This window comes from Tachyglossus aculeatus, chromosome 1 (genome assembly GCF_015852505.1).
Source record: "Tachyglossus aculeatus isolate mTacAcu1 chromosome 1, mTacAcu1.pri, whole genome shotgun sequence".
NCBI classification, from domain to species: domain Eukaryota; kingdom Metazoa; phylum Chordata; class Mammalia; order Monotremata; family Tachyglossidae; genus Tachyglossus; species Tachyglossus aculeatus.
In genome coordinates, this window is record NC_052066.1 from 119,740,775 (window position 1) to 119,759,930 (window position 19,156).

The window sequence follows — 19,156 nt, forward strand, 5'->3', positions numbered from 1 at the left end:
GGGAAGTACAAGTTGGCAACATAATCAGATTAGATTAGATTAGAATAATCAGATTAGAAATAGTACCTGTCCCACAGAGGGTGCACTGTCTAACTAGGGAGGACAGGGATTGACTCCCCTTTTTAGAGATGAGGTAACTGAGGCGTGGAGAAGTTAAGTGACTTGTCCAAGGTCACACAGCAGGCAAGTGGCAGAACTGGGATTAGAACCTAGGTCCTCTGCTTCCCAGGCCCCTGCTCTTTCCACTAGGCCATGCAGGGCCTCAGAGGAATGTTAGTACAATGCTTCACACACAGTAGAGATCAATGCTTTCGAATGACTGAGCGCTACGGTTAGCTGACCACAAAGCAGGGCGTTCACTACATGCTCCTGGGCGAGGTCATTATAATTCTTTTGGCCACTGCTCACTCTCACCCAGGCCCCAGTCAAGCAATCAGTGGTTTTATTGAGCGCTTACTGTGTGCAGAACACTGTAGTAAGCACTTGGGGGAGTACACTATAACAGAGTTGGTAGATATGTTCCTTGCTCACCAGAAGCTTACAGTCTCCCCTGTCTAGAGTTGCCTGTGGCTTTTTTTTCATTAATTCATTCAACTGTGTTTATTGAGGGCATACTGCGTGCAGAGCACTGTGCAATATTCATTCATTCATCCAATCGTATTTATTGAGCGCTTACTGTGTGCAGAGCACTGTACTAAGCGCTTGGGAAGTACAAGTTGGCAACATATAGAGATGGTCCCTACCCAACAACGGGCTCACATAACAATAAACAGACACATTCCTCGCCCACAGTAAGCTTACAATCTAGAGGACGAGCTTAACGTACCTCCTCCAAACTCACATAAGGCCCAGCTTCTGAAAGCCTCCCATCTTCCTCCGCCCTCACTCAGAACCAGGCTAGCTTTTTTCATTCTAGTGCATCCTTATTGTTTGTTTAGTGGCTTCACGATTGACGTCCCCATGGGCAGCCCCCAGCATCCTGTCCTCAATTACAGGTAAGGAGCCAGACCAGAGTGGGCAGGGTGGTTAGGGGGGCAGGTGGGGAGTGGGGATCAGCTCCTTCCACACTGCTCCCTCTGCTACCCAACTCTAGTTCCAATTCGCTCCTCTGACCAGGGCAGGAAGGGGGACCCTGCAAGCTAGGGAAAATTGCACCCTATGGTGCAGCCACTAAAATTGAAATTTTAAAAGTCATTAAAGAAGAAAAAAATCCAGGCTGCTTATGGGTGCAAGGCCAGCCTGCCTGGAATGGAGGGAATAGGAAAAGCATGGCAGGAGGAACTGTGGGAATAGGAAAGGGTGTGTCTGGGGGATGGGGAGGGTGTGAGGGGAAAGGAAAGCCACACAAGAGACTTTAAAAACAAAGAGGCTGGGGGAGGAGGGGGTGAGTGGAGGCTGACAGGGCCAGCTCTACAAATGCAGAAGGTAGAGCATAAATCACTTCAACAAGTAATGATTTTGGTCAGATTATATAGACCCAATATCAGCAGCCCTCATAATGGATTTGCTGGGAGAGGAGATTAAAGCTGCTCGATAAAACAAGATTTTCAGATTATTTATGGATTTTCATTATCCATGCTATCCTTGTTCCTCCTTGCCCCACAGGTAGTCAAGGGGAATATTTAAAGAGAAAGCAAAAAGTTGATTGTACGTCTACTCCCATGGTGCTTAGCCACAGTACTCAGCACATAGTAAGCAACTAATACAATGATGAGTGAATGAATAAATCAGTGACTCTATATTACCCTCGAAGGCATATGGTCCTTATTTTTGGGGATAGATCTAATTGCTTGGGACCATGTATAGCATCCTTGTCAATATGAGAGATTTTTGACATTTTTTCAAGAAGTATTGCTTACAATAGTTCCTAACTATTGAGCTAGTCAATCCATCAGTGAAATTTATTGAGTGCTTCCTGTGTGCAGACAGCTGTCTTAGGCAGAGTGTTTGCTAGCTAGTCTGGGGCTGATAGATTTGCCCATGTGAAAACAGGGAAGCAGTGTCGCCTAGTGGGTAGAGCAAGCGCCTGGGAGTCAGAAAGACCTGTGTTCTAATCCTGACTCTGCCACTTGTCTGCTGTGCAACCTTGGGCAAGTCACTTAACTTCCCTGTACCTCAGTTACCTCATAAGTAACATGGGGATTAAAAATATGAGCCCCATGTGGGACAGGGACTATATCCAACCTGATTTGCTTGTATCTACCCCAGTGTTCAGTAGAGTGCCTGGCAGCCAGTAAGTGCTTAACAAATTCTGAAAAAAAAAAAGACAAAAAAGCAGGGAGGTTTCTACTGCATGGAGCAATTCATCATTCTAAGCTACTGTTTCCAGGGGCTAGAGATTTTCTGTTCTAAACTCAATTCCAACCTACTAAACTACCATTTGAAATGGTCGATTTTTAAAATCTTATTGAGTTCAACAGGATAGAAATAGAGTGAGACATTTACACATTAATATTTGTCTAGAAAAATCACAGAGGTTTTGCACGAATAAGTGATGATGATAAGAAAACCTAACTGTGTCCACTGTCATCTAAGTACAGAAGCAAACACATCCCTCCCACCCCAACCGTCATGCAAATCACAGGTCTTCCACCCTTTGCCCTGCTCCTAATCTTTCCCTCTCTCTTTCTCCTTCTCCAAATGTTTCAGCTGCCGCCCTTCCACCAGTAATAGGTAGTTTCCCATGAATGAAAAATGAAAAGTAAAATCCTGGACCCATCCACCTTGATTCCCTTTCCCCTTAAGAGTCATAGAGAACTGGAGATCAGTCAGGTAATTAATCAATGAATCACTGGTATTTATTGAGCACTTACCTTGTGCAGAGCATTATATTAAGCATTTGGGAAAGCACAATACAAAAGGCTCCTCACTTACTTCCAAAGTCTGACTGAAATTTTGCCTTGCATGACAGTTTGGGTAGGTTACTTAACCTTTTTTTAAAATAATGGGATTTGTTAAGTGTTTATACAGTGTGACAGGCTGTACCCTAAAGTGTTGCAGTAGATACAGGCTATACAGGCTGGACATAGTCCCACCTGGAGCTCACAGTCCTAATCCCCATTTTACAGATGAGGTAACTGAGGCACAAAGAAGTTAAGTGACTTGCCCAAGATCATATAGTAGACAAGTAGTTGAACAGGCATTAGGACACAGGTTCTCAGACTCCCAGGCCCCATGATCTTTCCAGTAGGCCATGTTGCTTCTCAGAGGCCTCAATTTCTTCATCTGTAAAATGGGGATACGATCCCTCGTGAACCGCATGTGGAACAGGGACCGTTTCCAGTTCCATAACATTGTATGTACCCCAGTACTTAACACCTAGTAAGTGCTCAGTAAATGCCATAATAATTGTTATTCTTTTGAATAATTTCTCCAAAAGCACATCACAGAGATAGAGGAGGAGCAGTGTCACCTCAGACAGTGCATTGCTGGTCTCTGAACTGACTAGTGCAAAGGCTGAAGAGGATATGAATTTCTGGCTATTCTAAACCCCCTGCAATCTGACTACTCACTGCAGAAACATGCTCTGAGAGGGGCTCTTGTCGTCATGGTTTTCCAGTGGCCAAAGTCCTCGGAGCAAATGTGTTTCTGGGTGGCATTTTATGTGTGTTATTTCCCGTGAATGAATCATGTGCTAAATGTGGGCTGAGTCCCAGAGGTTGAGAATATTTTAAATGTCACAAACAAAATGTATCAGGAGGGTTTGGAGTTCTTGATGACTGTTTTCTTCCTATGGCCACAAGGGATATTCATTTCTCTTTCATTTTCTGTGCTGACTGCTGGTCTGGGTGACTTTTCGACAATGTGTCATCTGTAGGAGAGGGAAAGTCTTGAGGCTTGGCAGTCAGAGTGTGGTTTCAGTTTCCTGGGTCTTCTTCCAAGATGTGCCCCAAACTCCTTTCTCTGCTTCAAAGCTTTCAATGGGAAAATGGTAACAAAGTGACCCTCTGCAGTGAGTCATCAATTAATCAATCAGTCAATAAATAAATCATATTTATTGAGTGCTCCCAGTGACTGTGATTCCCTTGAAAATTGAACTGTGAACTGAATTATTATTGGTTTGTGCCTTTAACTCTTGCGAGGCAAGGCAATGTTAGACCATTCAGTTATAGAATCCTGGAGGACAAGGAACTGATTATCTTGTATCTACTCCAGCACTTAGTACAATGCCTTAGTAAACACATAACAAACGCCTTAAAAAAACCTTACATTCTGCTTCTGTTGAACTTTTCCAAAGTCTTGGTCATCTTAAGCACCCATTAAACTACATTAATTCATTCACTAAATTACAATAAATTAAGGCAGCTAGTTCCAACCTGCATGCGCAGTAGCAGCATGAGTACCAAAGGAGGTTTGTTCTCCAATCAATCAATGGTGTTTATTGAGAGCTTACTGTATTAAGTGTTTAATGATGCACCATTGTAATATTCTAGACATGTTCCAGGGTTACCCTCAAAGCACCCTGCTGTTCACCCCAAGAAATGTGACTGGACTGATGTGCTTTCTTCAGCCCCAAATCCAGGAAACCAACTTATACCAAACAAATCTTTGTAGCAAAGAGGACTTCAAAATTAGAACCCCAAATGGAGAAAAGATGAAAAGGGCAGGTTGTCGATCAGCCAACCTAGGCTTCTCAACATTAGCCTCAGCTGAATTACAGGTTATCTTGCAGTATTGATGCTATACCGCTGTTCTGTCCATTATCCCAGGGATCTTGTTTAGCAAACACTTGTTAGCTGTTGGTTGACCAGGGAAACAGGCAGTGAAGCAAAGCAACAGCCCGTAATTAGCACAGGTGGAAACAACCTGCCTGGGTCTGGTAACACAAAATCGGCAGCCACTTCCCCAGTCCAAATTCAATGGTCTGTGACTGCTGTGAGGCGGAAGATGAGGTGGTGAGTATCAAGGTGCTTAAGGGGAAAAGCCCCAAATTCATAGGTGACACAGAAGGAAGAGTGAATGAGAGGTTATTCAGGGAGGCCTCTCGGAGGATATACGATTTATTAGAATTTTGAAAAAGTCTGTCATACATGAAGGTGGAGGGGGATTCAGGCCAGAGGAAGGACATGGGCAAGGGGTCAACAGTGAGACAGATGAGACTGAGGTTCAGTGAGTAGGTTGGCTATAGAGGAGTGAAGCTTACGAGCTAGGTTGTAGTTGGAGATCAGCCAGATATAAGGTAGGAGTGGGAGAGCTGATTGAGGGCCTTAAAGCTGATGGTAAGGAGCTAATGTTTGATGTGACAGTGAATAGGTAACCACTGGAGGTTTTCTGAGGAGTGGGGAGATATGGACTGATTTTTTTGTTTGTTTTGAAAAATGATCCAGGCAGCAGAGTGAAATGTGGACTGCAGAAGGGAGAAACAGGAGGCAGGGAGGTCAGAGAGGGGGCTGATGCAGTAGTCAAGGTGGGCTATCACAAGTGCTTGGATCAGCATGGTAGGATTTTGAATGGAGAGGATGAAGGAGTCTACAGATATTATGGAGGTAAAACCAAGAGGATTTAGTGACAGACCAAATATTTGGGTTGAATAAGATAGATGGGTCAACATTAATGCCAAGGTTATGGGCTTGTGAGATGAGGAGGAATGTGGTGTCTCTGAAGTTATGGAAAAGTCGGGGAGGACAGAGTTTGGAGAGGAAAATGAGTTCTTTTTTAGACCTGCTAAGTTTGAGATCAGTCAATCAATCAATGGTATCAGTGGACTAAGCCCCACTTTTTCTCAGCTCCTCTTCCCTTCGGCATCACCATGACTCCCTCCCTTTGCACTTACCCCCTCTCCCCGTCCCACAGTACTTATGTATATATATATATATATATAAATATATGTATATTTCTATTTATTTCTATTGATGCCTGTTTACTAGTATTAATGTCTACCTATGCCCCCACCTCTAGACTGTGAGCCCGTTATGGACAGGGATTGTCTCACTTTATTGCTGTATTGTACTTTCTGAGCACTTAGTACAGTGCTCTGCACACAGTAACTGCTCAATAAATATGATTGATTGAGTGTTTACTATCACTGTCTTAAGCATTTGGGAAAGTACAATACAATAGAATTAGTGGACATTCATTCATCCAATCGTATTTATTGAGCGCTTACTGTGTGCAGTGCACTGATCCACAAGGGGCTTACAGTCCAAAGGGGGAGACAGATATTAAAATAAATTACAGAAAGGGGAAATTGCAAAAGTAAGGATACAAAGTGTCACCGAGCCATCGAAGTCAAGGAGTCCTGAAGGCGGGAGGGTGTGTGAGGCTGCAGAGAAGGAGAGAGGTAAGGGCAGCACAGATAGAATTGGTATTCAGCCATACAGAGATGGTACTTGAAGCCAAGAGCAAATGAGTTCTTTGAGGAAGTGGGTGTATCTGGAGAATAGAAGGGAACCCAGAATTGTGTACTAAGGGATTTCCATAGTTTGAGTGTGGGAGGTAGAAGAGGAGCCAGTGAAAGAGATTGAGAAAGAGCAGAGAGATAGGAGGAGAACCAGTAGAGGCCAGTGTCAGTGAAGCCAGTCAATCAATCACTGAAGCCAAGGTTAGGTAGTATGATCTGATTATCTTATATCTTTCTGAGTCCTTAGCTTCATGCTTTATAATAATAAGCACTTAATAAATACTGTAATAATTTTAAAATAGTATTATTAGATCATGGGGCGAAGTGGCAGGGAGTAACACAATCAGTCAAAGGAAAATCAATCAGTGGTGTTTACTGAGCACTAAATGTGTGCAAAGCACTGTACTAAATGCTTGGGAGAGTACAATATAACAAACAGACACATTCCCTGCCCACAAAAAGCTTGTAGGACAGCACAAACCCAGGAAAGGTCATAGAATAAGTAAAGGAAATGGTGGGGGGAACAGTAACAGCTTCTAAATTCATTGGAGGAACAATGACTTCTTTTTCTATGCTAAGGCCCTTAGGAATAGCCTTCTAGGTGTGTCCCCTATTGATTAGTTGACATATGCCTCAGAACAACAGCTGCACCATCTGAGCCATGCTTACCACAAACTGAGGTTGGTAGTTTGTGGAGTGTGACTTGGAAGGAAAATTAAGCCAGCCTCAGAGGCCTAACTGCCCCAGGATCAGCCCCAACCCCTTCACCTTTCCTCCTTCTGCTCTCACCTCCATTTTCACCTCCATTCCCGGAAGGGGAAGTAAACACTGATTCAGGAAAATCCATAAGAAGTGAACAAACTCCTTTTAAAATCTCCTCAAGATTTCTTTCCTTGGTTAATTTTTTAATCCCAGAGTCTTCTCCACGTCTACTTCCCCTTTTCCTGGCAGCAGTCCTAAATCAAAGTGAGATTCTAACAATAATAATAATAATTGTTGTATTTGTTAAGCACTTACTATATACTAAGTGCTGGGGTGGATATAAGCAAATCAGGTTGGACACAGTCCCTGCCCCACATAGGGCTCACAGTCTTAATCCCCATTTTATAGATGTGGTAACTGAGGCATAGAAAAGTGAAGTGACTTGCCTAAGGTCACACAGCAGACAAGTGGCAGAGCCAGGATTAAAACCCATGACTTTCTGACTCCCAAGCCTGTGCTGTATCCACTAAGCCATGCATTTTCCAAAGGTGGCACAATTCTGAAGGAGGGAAAGCCTTGGAACTCCAGGCTCAGGACCCCTCTTCCCCGCAAAATCCCTGGAGCAGTCATTATGTCTGCACCCCACCTCCTCATCCTGGCTCCAGGCCCCCCTTGTCTCTTGCTTGGCCCTTCACACACAACCAGAAAGCTCTAGGCCAGCAGATGTTGTAGCTTTTCAAATGCATTTTTTGTGTTTGTCAGTGTATCAACCTTCATGTTTGCCTCATTTATGTCTTCTACAATTCTATTAGATTCTGAGACTCCGCCTCCCATTAGATTGTAAACCCCTTGAGGGCAGGTATGCATGTCTTGCTCTTGTACTTTCCCAAGGGCTTAGTTCAGTTCTTTGCACTCAAGAGGTGCTCAATAAATATTATTTTCATTCAATCGTATTTATTGAGCACTTACTGTGTGCAGAGCACTGTACTAAGCGCTTAATTGTTGATTGAGAAGCAGTATTGCCTAGTGGAAATCAGAGGACCTCATAGACTAATCTCTCATTTCCTTTTCTCCCTCTCCCCCGCAAGTCACCCTTGCACTTGGTTTTACACTCTTTATTCACACATATGCCCCCGTTCCCCAGTTCCGCAGCACTTATGTCCATAGTCATACTTCATTTATTTATATTAAAGTCTCTCACCCCCTCTAGACTGTAAAATCATTGTGGCCAGGGAACTTGTCTACCAACCCTGTTATATTGTACTCTCCCAAGTGCTTAGTACAGGGCTCTGCACACAGTAAGCACTCAATAAATACTATTGATTGATTGATTGATTGACCTGGGTTCTAGTCCAGGCTCTGCCACTTGTCTGCTGTGTGACTTTGGGCAAGTTATATAACCTCTCTGTGCTTCAGTTACCTCATCTGTAAAAGGGGGATTAAATAATAATAATAATAATAATAATAATAATAATAGTATTTGTTAAGTGCTTATTATGTGCCCAGCACTGTTCTAATTGCTGGGATAGATACAAGGTTATTGGGTTGTCCCACTTGGGGCTCATAATCTCGATCCCCATTTTACAGATGAGATACCTGAGGCACAGAGAAGTTAAGTGACTTGCCCAGAGTCACACAGCTGACAAGTGGTGGAGTTGAGATTAAAACCCAGGGCCTCTGACTCCCAAGCCTCCTTAAATCCTCTTTTTTTAGCCCCAGGTGGAACAAGGACTGTTTCCAACCTGATTATCTTGAATCTACCCCAGTGCTTAGTAGAGTGCTTTGGTACATACTAAGTGCTTAACAAATACCATTTTAAAAAAGAGAATAAACCCTCATGGATTGGGAAGTTCAATCTCGCAATCTAATTTGGCCACTTAGCACTCGCTAAAATTTACTGATAATGAGGAAACTTCAACTACCTGCCCCTGTATAGAACACTCACCTGGCAGGTGAAGAACTAACAGAAATCTTTTCACCTCTCTCATAGTTACACTAGGGGAAACACTGAAAGGATCCTCTTAAGATCTTTTCACTCAGAAATCCTGCCTCTTTAGGAAGTCCTGTCAACACCAGGCACAGTTGACAGTCATGGCTCCATCCTGGTGATTGATTCATTTGGGGAGCGCACGTGATTGCCAGCCGAGGTTCCAGTGAGTAATTCCTCAGCGAGCACCTCAGAAGTGAATAAGCTGGGCCCTGAAAGCGGCTTTGCCTCAGTTCCCCTCTGATAATCTTTCTCTCATCTGAGGAATCAGGGGTTTAGAAGGAAGGCCAGTGAGCACAGGGGTCCTGTATGGGGATGGGGGGGCGTTGAGGGTTGGAATTCCCTTAGGATTCCAGATTCTTGCTCAGAGCTACAGGCCACAGCATACAGTTTATGAAGTAGATTGGGCTTGGATTTCAGTTTCTGTTCCTGAAACTGGCACAGTTACCTCACATGACTCTTTGTGAGATCTCACATCGTGGTTTGAATGTAAATTTCAAGGAACTATGCTGAGGTGGTGATGGTCACTTTAGAAAATAAGCTGTCCTCCTGTCCTGGCAAAGGCCTTGTGACTGTTGTAGAAAATGAACTGTCCTCTGGTCCTGGCTGGGGCCTATTTTTTATGGTATGTGTTAAGTGCTTACTCTGTGCCAGGCACTGTTCTTAATGCTGGGGTAGATACAAGGCAATGTAGTTGGACACAGTCCCTGTCCCACATGGGACTCACAGCCTTTATCCTCATTTTACAGATGAGGTCATTTAGGAGCAAAGTGAAGTGATTTGCCCAAGGTCACACAGCAGACAAGTGGCAGAGCTGGGATTTTCACTCCCAGGCCTGGGCTTTAACCACTAGGCTGAGGTGCTTCTATTTATGACTGCTGTAGAAAACAAACTGTCCTCCAGTCTTGGCTGGGGCCTTGTGACTACTGTGGGTTAAGTTTTTGTTCCATAAGTTTCCTTAGGATTTTGGAGATGGTTGTGAGCCTGGAGCCCCCCAGTGCTCCAGCCTCTCTACAGAATCTCATTTTCATCAGCACTTAGCAAGTCTGTCCATTCCTCATTCCATTTTATGACTGGTCTTTATTTTGATAAAAACAAGCAAAAACTCAGCAAAACACCTAGCGGTCAGCTCTCTGACCTGGAAATTTTGACCTCTTGTATCTGAACCTGACACAGATATATTCAGTGTAAGTCATGTATAGATGGCTCAGGTGTAAATCATATAGTAGATGGATCCCCTGACCCCACAGTTAGCTGTTGTAAAATCCTCTTTTCCTCTCCTGGTTGTTTTTGCTCTGGTGGTTAACTCAAAGTTTTCTCAGAGGTGGTTTTTCCTTATTTTATGTTACAAAAATCCACCATTTAAACTCGGCTCATAATAAAATATTCACATTAAATTTTTTAAATTATAATATTATTCCCTCCCTCCAAATTCCCAATGCTGCTTCCATGATCTCATGTTTGCTCTTGTGCTTGCCTCTGAAAACCTGTTCGTTTTGACAAGCCCTCCCCACCGCCACCCACAAAAACGTAATACCCCTTACAGTCTTCTACTGTGAAGTCTGGGTTCTGAAGCTGTCATATTATTTTTGTTGGCTTGTCAGGCTCCCCAGTTTTGCATCCTATATTTCCACTGCCCAGTTTCCAAAAATCTTTAACCACCTGATTTTACAGAAGCAGCGAGGCCTAATGGGAAGATCACGGACTTGATAATCAGAGGACTTGGTTCTAATCCTACCACCACCACTCACCTGCTGTGAGATCTTGGGCAAGATACTTACATTATCAGTGCTTCAGTTTCCTCATCTGTACAACAGGGATGAACTAACTATTCTTCCTCCCTCACAGACTGTGCACCCCTTATGGAGCAGGGACTGTGCCTGACCTTATTATTTTGTTATCCGCGTAGTATTTAGTTCTGTGCTTGACACGTAGTTAGCACTTAATAGATATTATTATTATTATTATTACCATCCTTACTATCATCATTATTATTATTCATAATAATAATGGTATTTCAGTGTTTACTGAGTGTCAAGCACTATGTCAAGCTGGGACAGAATCAAGGTAATCAGATTGGGCACTGTCTCTGTCCCACATGGGGCTCACAGTTTTAATCCCCATTTTATAGATGAGGGAAATGAGTTACTGAGAAGATATGTGTCTTGTCCAGGTTACACACCAGACATGTAGTGGAGCCAGAATTAGAACTCAGGTCTTCTGAATCCCAGGTCTGTGCTCTTTCCACTATGGCATATTGCTTCACATCATCATTATTATTATCATTGTTGCTGTTATTATTCTTATAGTTGCTATTTGCAAATCTGGGCATAGTAAACTGAGGGGGTGGACTTCCCTTTGACCTTGACACCCTCTCCCTCCCCTGCCTCCCTCTTCATCTCTGACCTTTCTTCTTACTTCATCCTTGGTTCACTGAGAATGTGTTTGCTTTTGCTTACAGGGAGTCTGCAGCCCCAGTGTGTTGCTGTGAAACCCGGAGTCGAAACTCTTGCCCAGGAAACTCCCGAGCAGTTACTGGGAAACTAATCCCAGCATAAAGACTCAAGGTTTAGTCCTTTGTTTAATTTTCATGACTCCTGATCATGTTACTTTAGCAGGTGGGATATTTGGGACAGTTTAAATGTTTCATTTTCAGGGTTTGTGTTCTTCTCTCTTACCTGTATCTACAATTGAAAGTGATATCGCCTGGGTCCACATCCCCAAAGGCACTGAATGTCTCAGGGATGATTTTTTTTTTTTGAATGGTATTTTTTAAGCAGTTACTGTGTGTCAGGTACTGTACCTAAGTGCTGGGGTAGAGACAAGTTCATTCATTCATTCATCCAGTCGTATTTATTGAGCACTTACTGTGTGCAGAGCACTGTACTAAGCACTTGGGAAGTACAAGTCGGCAACATATAGAGTTGGTCCCTACCCAACAACGGGCTCACAGTCTAGAAGGGGGAGACAGATAACAAAACAAAACATGTAGACGTGTCAAAATCATCAGAACAAATAGAATTATAGCTATATGCACATCATTAACAAAATAAATCTAATAAAATAAATACAGCAATAAATTTGAACAAATATATATACAAGTGCTTTGGGGAGGGGAAGGAGGTAGGGCGGGGGGATCAGGTTGGACACAGTCCCTGTCCCACATGGACTCACTGTACCTTGTTCTCGCCTGTCCCGCCGTTGATCCCCGGCCCACATCCTCCCTCTGGCCTGGAATGCCCTCCCTCCGCACCTCCACCAGGCTAGCTCTCTTCCTCCCTTCAAAGTCTTACTGAGAGCTCACCTCCTCCAAGAGGCCTTCCCAGACTGAGCCCCCTTTTTCCTCTCCTCCTCCCCATCCCCCCCACCCTACCTCCTTCCCCTCCCCATGGCACCTGTATATACATGTTTGTACAGATTTATTACTCTATTTATTTTACTTGTACATATTTACTATTCTATTTATTTTGTTAATGATGTGCATCTAGCTTTATTTGTTCTGACGACTTGACACCTGTCCTCATGTTTTGTTTTGTTGTCTGTCTCCCCCTTCTAGACTGTGAGCCCTTGTTAGGTAGGGACCGTCTCTATATGTTGTCAACTTGTACTTCCCAAGCACTTAGTACCATGCTCTGCACACAGTAAGCACTCAATAAATGCAACTGAATGAGTGAATGAATGAATGACTCACAGTCTTAATCCCCATTTTACTCATGAGTGAGCTGAGGCACAGAAATGTGAAGTGACTTGCCCAAGGTCACTCAGCAGACAAGTGGCAGAGCAAGGATTAGAACCCTGGTCCTTCTGACTCCCAAGACTGTGCTTTATCCACTAGGCCATGCTGCTTCCCATGATTTGAAATTGCATAATGGGCTGGATGGGGCAGGGTGTACCCTCCCTCATGCCTGCAAAATGAGGAAACACAAGACCCAAGCCCTACCACAAGTCTGAAGCTAAGAGACTGGGGTTGATGGAATTCACCAGGCCCTAGTACCAGAGCCCAGAGGCCAGAGGGTACCAGGTTCAATTGTTCTCCACTCTGCCCAGCAGTTAAAAGGCCATGATCGGACATGGTGGGACTACAGGGGTAGGGTGGAAACTAGACTACTGTGTACAGAACACTGGCACTGACACATGGGAGAGTTTATTAAAATTGGTGGAGATGATCCCTTCCCTCAAAGAGCTTACGGTCTAGTGGGGGAGACAGATACTAAATAATTTACCAATTAGGGGAAGAAAATGGGGGAGATGCCCCCCTCTCCATCCCCCTCATCTTACCTCCTTCCCTTCCCCACAGCACCTGTATATATGTATATATGTTTGTACATATTTATTACTCTATTTATTTTACTTGTACATATCTATTCTATTTATTTTATTTTGTTAGTATGTTTGGTTTTGTTCTCTGTCTCCCTCTTTTAGACTGTGAGCCCACTGTTGGGTAGGGACTGTCTCTATATGTTGCCTACTTGTACTTCCTAAGCGCTTAGTACAGTGCTCTGCACACAGTAAGTGCTCAATAAATATGATTGATTGATTGATTGATAATAATAATGATAGTATTTGTTAAGCACTTACTATGTGCCAAACACTGTTCTAAGCTCTGGGGTAGATACAAGGTAATTAGCTTGTCTCACGTGGGGCTCACAGTCTTAATTCCCATTTTACAGATGAGGTAACTGAGGCACAGAGTAGTGAAGTGGCTTGCCCAAGGTCACACAGCTGACAAGTGGTGGAAACTGGATTAGAACCCACCACAACCTCTGACTCCCAAGCGTGGGCTCTTTCTACTAAGTCACGCTGCTCCTCAATACACATAAGTAACTACTTAAATAGGGTAGTAGTAGTTGAAAGATCATTTATTATTTGTCTCCTTAGTGCAGTGCACTCTACTAGGTGCTTTGGAAGTTCAGAATAAAACAAAATCATTCACTCATCCCGTTGCTCAAAAGGACCTTAGACTCTAATGGGGAGAGATACAAAAATATTTACAACTAAAGTGGTCAAAATAAATAATTGAGTACATATATATTTTATATTCAATCTTATATGCATGCTCCCTCTTATCTTCCCTCCCTTTTATCTTTCCTCCCAAACCCTGCCCTCTCCCTGACTTTCCCATCACTGTTGACGGCACTACCATCCTTCCCATCTCACAAGCCCGCAACCTTGGTGTCATCCTCGACTCTGCTCTCTCGTTCACTCCTCACATCCAGTTTGTCACCAAAACCTGCCGGTCTCACCTCCACAACATCGCCAAGATCCGCCTTTTCCTCTCCATCCAAACTGCTACCCTGCTGGTTCAATCTCTCATCTTATTCCAACTGGATTACTGCATCAACCTCCTCTCTGATCTCCCATCCTCCTGTCTCTCCCCATTTCAATCTATACTTCACGCTGCTGCCCGGATCATCTCTGTGCAGAAATGCTCTGGGCATGTTACTCCCCTCCTCAAAAATCTCCAGTGGCTACCAATCAACCTACACATCAGGCAAAAACTTCTCACTCTCGGCTTCAAGGCTCTCCATCACCTCGCCCCCTCCTACCTCACCTCTCTTCTTTCCTTCTACAGCCCAGCCTGCACCCTCCGCTCCTCTGCCGCTAACCTCCTCACTGTGCCTCGTTCTCACATGTCCCATCGTCAACCCCCGGCCCACATCCTCTCCCTGGACTGGAATGCCCTCCCTCTGCCCATCCTTCAAGCTAGCTCTCTTCCTCCCTTCAAAGCCCTACTGAGAGCTCACCTCCTCCAGGAGGCCTTCCCAGACTGAGCCCCCTCATTCCTCTCCCTCTCCTCCCCCCCCCATCTCCGCCGCCTTACCTCCTTCCCCTCCCCACAGCACCTGTATATATGTATATATGTTTGTACATATTTATTACTCTATTTATTTTACTTGTACATATTTATTCTATTTATTTTATTTTGTTAATATGTTTCGTTTTGTTGTCTATCTCCCCCTTCTAGACTGTAAGCCCGCTGTTGGGTAGGGACCTTCTCTATATGTTGCCAACTTGTACTTCCCAAGCACTTAATACAGTGCTCTGAACACGGTAAGGGCTCAATAAATACGATTGAATGAATGAATGAATGCTCATGTATATGTAAAAGATATGAACAAAAGTGCTGTGGGGGATGGTGAGTACTTGGGTGGCTCAGAAGTGCTGAGCAGGCTGTAGTTGGAATATCAGCAAGGAAGATTTGAAGTTAATTGGAAAACAGCTAGTGGAAAAGTCATTTCAGGAGGGCTTTTAAAATGGGGAGACCTGTGATTTATGCAGAATTTGAAGGGAGAGGGAGTTTCAGGCTCGGGGAAGGTGCAAACAAGAGGTCAGCAGTGGGAGAGATGAGAATGAGGTGTGGGGAGAAGGATTGCCTTGGGAGGAATCAACAATGTTGGGGTGTAATGAGAGAAGAAAATGGATAAGTAGAAAAGAGAGGTTATTGAATACCTTAAAGACCACAGTCAGAATTTCTGTTTGATGCAAAGAGGAGTGGGCAACCAACACCTCTGCCCTGGAATGCCCTCTCTCCTCAAATCCGACAGATTATTACTCTCCCTGCCTTCAAAGCCTTACTGAAGGCACATCTCCTCCAAGAGGCCTTCCCTGACTAAATGTCCCCTTTCCTCTGCTCCTATTCCCTTCTGCATCATCCTGACTTGCTCCCTTTATTCTTCCCCTCTCCCAGCCCCATGACACTTATGTACATATGTGTTCCTCCCCCGGCCCCCCCCCCCTCCAGATTGTAAGCTCATTGTGGGCAGGGAATGTGTTTGTTTATTGATGTATTGTACTCTCCCAAGCACTTAGTACAATGTTCTGCACTAAGTGCTCAGTAAATGTGATAGAATGAATGAATCGATCAATGAATTGGAAATTTCTGAGGAATGGAGAGGTGCAGAAATGGCATTTTAAGAAAATGATCTGGGAAGCAGGGAGAAATATGGACCGGAGAGGGGAGAGGCAGGAAGCAGTGAAACCAGTGGGGAGGTTGGTACAGTAGTGCAAGTGATGGTATGATATAAGTACCAGGACCAGTAGAACAGTTGCTTAGAGAGCAATGGGTGAATCCTGGGAATTCTGTAGAGGAAAAACCTTTGGTGACAGATTGAATATTCATTCATTCAATTGTATTTATTGAGCGCTTACTGTGTGCAGAGCACTCTACTAAGCGCTTGGGAAGTACAAATCGGCAACATATAGAGACGTTTCCTACCCAACAATGGGCTCACAGTCTAGAAGGGGGAGACAGACTACAAAACAAAGCAAGTAGACAGGTGTCAGTACCATCAGAATAAATAAATAGAATTATAGCTATATACACATTATTAATAAAATAGAGTAATAAATATATACAAATATACAGAAGTGTTGTGGAGAGGGGAGGGGGTAGGGCAGAGGGAGGGAGTGGGGACAATGGGGAGGGGAAAAGGAGCAGAGGAAAAGGGGGGGGCTCCATCTGGGAAGGCCTCCTGGAGGAGGTGAACTCTCAGTAGGGCTCTGAAGGGAGGAAGAGAGCTAGTTTGGTGGATGTGTGGAGGGAGGGCATTACAGGCCAAGGGGAGGATATGGGCCAGGGGTTAAAGAGCAGGAGGGGGCCAGCCAACATATTATCAGGGTTGGTTTCAGAGATCGAGAATGCTCCTGTTGTCAACTGTGAAAGGAAAGTTAAGTGGAGGAGAAGATTTGGGAGGGCAGATGAGGAGCTGGGTTTTGAATATACTGAGTTTGAGGGGCTGGGACACTACTCCTGCTACAACCCAACACGCACACTTCACTCCTCTAATGCTAACCTTCTCAGTGTATATCAATCTTATCTATTTCACTCCCAACCCCTAGCCCTCATCCTCCCTCTGCCCTGGAATCCCCTCCCTCCTCAAATCCAACAGAGCTTTACTCTCCCTCCCTTCAAAGCATTATTGAATGCACATCTCCTCCTAGAGACCTTCCCTGACTAAGCCCCGCTTTCCTCTTCTCTCACTCTCTTCTGCATTGCCCTGACTTGCTTCCTTTATTCATCCCCTCTCTCAGCCCCACAGCACTAATGTATATATCTGTAATTTTATTTATTTATATTATTATCTGTCTCCTCCTCTAGACTGTAAGCTCACTGTGGACAGGGAGTGTGTCTGTTTATTGTTATATTGTACTCTCCCAAGAGTTTAGTACAGTGTTCTGCACACCGTAAGTGCTCATTGAATACAATTAAATAAACAAATGGATGTAGAGAGGTCCTGGTGGAAGGAAGTATAATATTTTATCAATCAATAGGTTGTATTTATTAAGCACTTATATTGTGCAGAGCACCATATTAAGTGCTTGGGGGAGTACAATGTAACAGATGGTAGACTGTTCCCTGCCCTTAGTGAGCTTATACTTTATAGGGGGAGACGAACATTAATATGAACAAATAAATTACAGATATGGACATAAGTGCTGTGGGGCTGAGGGAAACGTGAGTAGAGGGTGGAACTTCAAGTATAAGGGCCACACAAGAGGGAGTGGGAGAAATGAAGACTATCTTCTGAAAGCTCTCCCATTATTTCTAGAATTGCACTTCTCCCATGACATGGGTCTACGCTGCCTCTTCAACAGTTTTCTGTGTTAGTGTAGTCCAGTGCGGACACATCTAAAGCTATCAATAAACTTTTCAGAACATTTAAGCCTTTTTAGTCATTGTCAGAGCCCAGGCAGGCTATATTTGTCAAATTCTTTTGTATGGTCTTTGGAGGTCTTGATTAATGAGTGTGATATACATAGTAAAAATCATGATTTCTGATCATATTATGGTCAGTTTATGTGGTTAAAAATGTTCTTCACAGAGGAGTCTTTTTTTAATTTTATGGCATTTGTTAAGCACATAATAATAATGATGGCATTTGTTAAGTGCTTACTATGTGCGAACACTGTTCTAGGCGTGGGGGGTGGGGGGATACAAAGTGATCAAGTTGTCCCGTGTTGGGCTCACTGTCTTAATCCCCATTTTACAGATGAAGCAACTGAGGCCCAGAGAAGTTAAATCACTTGCCCAAAGTCACACAGATGACAAGTGGCGGAGCCGGGATTAGAACCCATGACCTCAGGCTCCCAAGCTGGTGTTCTTTCCACTGAGCCACGCTGCTTCTCAAATAAAAAATAGTAACAACAAGGGTTGGATTCGAACCCATGTGTGCAGAGCACAATGGTTTAACAGTCCATCACCTTAAATGCTGGGCCACCTCATCACAAACTACGTACCAGGTGCTGTACTAAGCCCTGGGGTAGATTCAAGTTAATTAAGTTGGATATAGTCCATGCCCCTTCTAGGGCTCATAGTCTTAATCCCCATTTTACACAGGGCACAGAGAAGTGAAGTGACTTGCCCAAGGTCACACAGCAGACAAGTGGCAGAGCGGGGATTAGAACCCAGGTCCTTCTGACCCCCAGACCCATCGTCTATCCATTAGGCCATGCTGCTTCAATGGGTTATAATCTTATTTTAAGAACACAATGAAAACAGAGTCTCAGACAGTGCTACATCCCGCCTGAAAACTGGGATTTAGGCACTGAGGATAGATCAACGTGGCACACTGCCATCCAAAAAGCAGTGTCCATCTTTCAGTAAAGCTTCCTAAGAAATGAGAGACAAGGAGATGAAAGTAAAAACAGTGGCAGGCACTATAAACATTAAACAGAGCAACACAACAAAGGACTTTTTTTGTTTGTACAATGGGGCCTGGTCTGGAGATCTTGCATTGGCCTTTTCAGCCACACAACTATTCATATGTCTCCCCTGCGATTACTAAGGAAGACTATAGATACACATATACACACGTGCAGATATAATCTTAGTTATTTCTAATCTTCCTCAACACTGCTTTGTTGTATTTCAAGAATGGAAGGATATACAGGACAAAAATATTTTTGGTTGTATCTGTGCAATTTCATAACGTGACAGTCCCTCTAAATTTAGAACATGAATAGGCAGGGTGGCACCTCAAGGAGAATTTTACTGAGAAGAATGGATGTTCAGCTACTATCAGTCAATCAGTCAAGTGTATTTACTGAGTGCTAACTGTGTGCAGAGCACTGTACTAAGCACCTGAGAGAGTACAATAAAGCAGAGTTGGCAAACATGGCCTCTGCAC